Raw genomic sequence first — 4,899 nt, 5'->3', positions numbered from 1 at the left:
GTGGGTTACTGACAAGGGAAGAGACCTGGGCCATGCAAACCCAGAGGGAGAAACCTGAGCCCAGTGTAGTGGGGCCAGGCACAGCAACAGCCACCTGAGCCCCACAGGGTGGAAGATCCCAGTGCAGGGGGCCAGGCACAGCGGCATCCACCTGACCCCCACTGAGTGAAAGACCCCAGAGGCTCAGTGAGGGTGAAGTGGCCCAGTTGAGAGTGGTAAAGATGAGTGGCCCTAGTGAGGGGCAGAGCCACTGACTTGGGGAAATAGATATATTGGAATTTTCCAATATGGAAATACTGGATATGACACAGAAACAGCTGCGAGGCATGGGACATGTGTAAGGGAAGGTCAAAGCATGTACTTAGCCCCTTGTTATCAAGAGGTCAAACAATGGGCAACCTCCTGCCTTAGAAATAACATTCATATTATTTTCATCAAGGCGCGGCAGAAGAGTGAGGTAGTGGTCTAGCCCAGAACAGGTGGGTGGCTGGCACTGAGACCTGGCCCTGCAAGGCCAAGCTGTTACAGGAGGGTATACTCCTGTATATTATACTCCACACTTCATCCACTGGACATACCTATTTTATGGTCTTCAAATTCCTAATTTATGTATCCATAGAAAATATTTTGCCATCAAAATAGTCAACTTTCAAATGAATTATAGAAGACTCTGATTTCATTTTCCTGGTATGTAAATGAGTACTTGGTTGGCAACTTAAGGGGGCTGCCTAATGAGCAGTAGACCAAAATGAGGGTAGGGGGAGAATTAGTGATGGACACCTAGTCATGCTCTTCACATGGTCCCAGAATATATTTAGCAGTGTTGGGGAAAAGAGTCAGCAGTGAAACTTAACTGTGATGATGCCTACACTGTTATCACTACTAGTCTTCAGAATTAAGCCTAATGAGATGACTACGACCTGACGCTGACCTGTTTCTGCCTGAAGGCCTGGGATGAGACAGCAGTGTACTAGTGAGCATAAAGATGGTTATCCCAATAACTTAAAGAGCTTAAAAGGCTTTTTTCCAAGTTAAGATCTGGGTCCTATAAAAAATGATACATTCTAGAAATGTTGGTACAGTGAACCTGTACATACCACCTCAATTCAATCCCCCAAGGTACATGATGTGCTGCATCTGAGAGAATGTTATTTCCCCATCTCCCAACCCAACATACTCCCTGGACCCGAGCAAAGTGAGGTTATTTTCCATTGCCCCTTTGCCTGGATAGGTATTTTCAATAGAGAGAGGAGATAACAAGCCAAATGTGGAAACAAGAGGGGAGCCCATCTCAAATCCCATGAAGTATCTTCCTGCTTCCAGTAAACCGCATGCAAATGCCAGCAATGATCACTTGTTTACTTACTTCCCTTCAGCAAGGCCATTTTCATCCCAAATCTGGGACTAGCAAAAATGGAGGAACTCACCATGGTTCTTACAGGAAGAGAGAACCCTACCAGCCACTCCTGCCAGCCCCAGGGAGGAACCCAAGCACCAGCTTCAATAAAGTTTATTCTTCAACATGAAAGAATATGCTACAAGCACATCATCAGCCTGCCAGTTGTTCATACTAGTGAAACTGAACATCTTGCCAGAAGCACATCAACCCAAGAGAGTTAATTTGCAAGCTTCTAAGAGGGTACCTATTTCTTTTTTTTAAAGGACTCGGCTGTTTTCTTTGAATCAGTTCCATTTAAGTTCTCCAGTAGAGAGATATAACAAGCCTGCCCTGCTACCCAAGTATCCTGTTTTGTTTTGTTTTTTGCAACTGGTCTGATATCGCAAGGGTACCATCTCCATTTTTCCTCCTGAGTCCCTCAAATATACCACCACAGGGTAGCTCGATGCCAGCATCACCCCTACCTGAGGAAGTTTATTTTAAACAATGCCAACAGTGCTTCAGATCCCAACATAGTATGCCACTGCCACTAATACCCCAATCCCTGGGGTATCTTTATGTTATCATCAAACATTGCCTTCACTCCCCTTTGGCAATCAGCAACCCCAGCCCTTCTCATCAGCAACTCCTTACAGGGAAAAGTTAGTAAAATCTAAGGCAAGGGGAGACATCTCACATTCCCCACATGCATTTGTTAACTCTGGTTTGCTGTTTGCAGTTTAGTCAACCTAGGTTTCTTTACTGAGATCACTGAGAGCAGTAGCTGTCCCTTCATGGTATTGTCAGGTTTAAGAACTTTTTTAGCCTGCAGCAACTGTCAGCTCTTACAATTTCTCATCCACCACAACACACCTTTATTGTCATTCCTTTAATGGAAGAAGGGGCTCAGTGCAATCCATGGACCAACTATAGACAACTTACCATGGCCCTGGCCCTACAGTTTGGGAACCACTCAGGTGTAAAATGAATGAGGAAAGGGAAAGTCAGTATGTTAATGGTTGTCTTCACTGGGACCAAAAGGTTATTTATTCCTTTATGCAGTTTCTGTATATATGCAAACTGTATATACAAGATTTTGATAATATAACATGTATCCACAAACTAGTTACTAGGAAGCAGTCTAGTGTGGCAACAGACTAGTACTGATCTGATGTGTCTTTTATTCAAGAATTACAACAAGCACTTGCAGAGGAAATGAATCCCATGATCTTAGAGGCATTCCTAACATCCCTCTGAACCTATTGTTTTTTATTACAATGAGGTAGTGCTCAAAAGCGTCAGTGAGGATCAGTGCCCCATTGTGCTACCTGCGGTAGAAATACATGACTGCCCCAAAGAGTTTTCAGTCTAGTAAGACAGAAGGAGTAGGGGCACGGTGCTACCTCCATGATTTTTTTTCACCATTGCTAACTCTTATTATATATGTAACACAGTTAATTGTGATTGCTTCCTTTGATTTTATGTTAGTGATTTGATTCCTTTTGGTAATTATTCCATTACCTACATGCAATAGATAATTGTGTGGGACTACCAGTGCAACTCAGCTTTAATGTCCTCAGCTTATAAAGTTGAACTGAACACTGATGACTAAAGGGCTGGTACTGTTTGAAACTGATGACAATGTATGGTGAAATCTCCTAAATAATGTGAGAGGTCCTTTTGGCTGGAAAGGGCTAGATGAACCTCTGGTTGATAAGTTGTTAAATTGCATCCTATGGCTGACTGCTTGTCTTGGGAAAGTACAGAATGATAAGTGCACAAATTATCATTACTGCATAGAGTGAATCTATTTCCAAAGGAGATGATCTGATAAAATTGAAGTTATTTATCATGATTCAAAACAGTACTTTTGCACTACTTCACAGCGAACAGAACCTGACCTTACAATTACTTTCTAAAAAAGTACCATATCCTAACTTAAAGGTTTTATAGTTGTATTAAATGATGGATTTTTCTTCCAAGGACAAAATAGATTATAATATTGGAATTGCCATATTTTCAGAATTATCTCCCCCCTGCACTCCAGAAAGTTTTGTTTTTATTTCTTTTACTTCTTCATCAATGTTGGCTCTTTTTTAAAACAAACATGTTTTCAATCACTATCAGAAAACAAACTGGTAGGTGTAATGGTAGCTATTAGAACAATTGCTTTGCATAACCCTATTGCATTAAAGAAAAAGATCTTGATGAAAATGATCATTAACATAATGGGGTCAAATAAAAGTGATTATTCTAATTGGTGTTTAGCTTAGACTATATCTGCTTCTTTCCCAGGCCTAAGAAAGACCATTTTGTGGCCAAAAGTTTGTCTGATATCTCTTCCAAATATACAGCTGGTCCAAATAGAAATATTACCCAAAAAATCTTGCCTCTCATGATTTGCTGACATATTGGTCTTTACTTGCAAGCATGTCAGATATTTGTAGTAATATTGTTTTCATAAAGTTTAAGGTCTGAAGGTATCATTAACTCATTCTGCCCTTCCCTGAGGCCTCCCCTACAATGCAGGCCAGCTAATTTCACCCACTTACCCTTGCACAGTGCATAACAACTTGCATTTGTCTATGTCTTTCAGATAACATCCAATCTCTATTTAAAGACTGCAAGAGATGGCGAATCCACTATCCTCCTCAGCACTTTGGTCCAGTGGTGTAATCATCTTCCTTGTTAAAAAAAATGTACCTTTGTTTAGATCTGTAGGACAGAAAGGGAGGGGGAGAGGGGGAAAAGGGGACTAGCAGCAGCATTCACCCCCTCAGCGCCAGAGTTATGGGAAAACAAGTCCTCATGCCAGACCTTGCCCTGACAGGAGCACACATTGATTACATAGTGAGTTCAGAGCTCACTGTGCATGCCAGCCACAGCCAAAGTGTACCTCCCTTGCCCCATTCCTGGATCCACTCCTGTGTGGGTCATACCACCCAGAACACAGGATTGTGTTTTTCCCCAAATCTATTTTGTTCTATCACTGCAGAGAAAGACATTTCTGCTTGTGTACTAGTGGTTGCGCTTGGTGAAACTAGAAGCCAGGGGCCTATCTTTGTAAAATTTTTCACATACTGCACTGCAGGAGCTGAAAGGCTGTTGCAAATGTGTTTCCTCTGGTATTTTTCTTTCAGTCTCTCTTTTATTTTTTAAAGCAAATTTAGGGCCCATAAAAGTTTGACAGCCTTTGAGACTGCTGATCCACCAAACAGGTAAAGCACAGGTGTGTGTTTATTTACAGCGTGCTTGCTCAATGAGACGCACTTAAAAAGAAGAGGTGGAATTAAAGATCAATTGAAGAATAACAAAATATGCTCTTTAAAGCTGCATACTTGCCAGCAAAAAATATTTTAAAAACAGAATGCAGTAATACTTTAAAACTAGGTTCTTACTAGACTCCTCTAACAGTCCTGCCAAGAGCCATCGATATGTATATATAAAGGGCTTAGTCCATCTGCCCGTGTGTCTGTCTGTCTGTAATGTTCTTGGGGGGCATGGCTCTCAGTGGGGTGTGG

Source organism: Alligator sinensis, unplaced genomic scaffold, assembly GCF_000455745.1.
Source record: "Alligator sinensis unplaced genomic scaffold, ASM45574v1 scaffold54_1, whole genome shotgun sequence".
Taxonomy (NCBI): domain Eukaryota; kingdom Metazoa; phylum Chordata; order Crocodylia; family Alligatoridae; genus Alligator; species Alligator sinensis.
Note: the sequence above shows the minus strand (reverse complement) of the source record.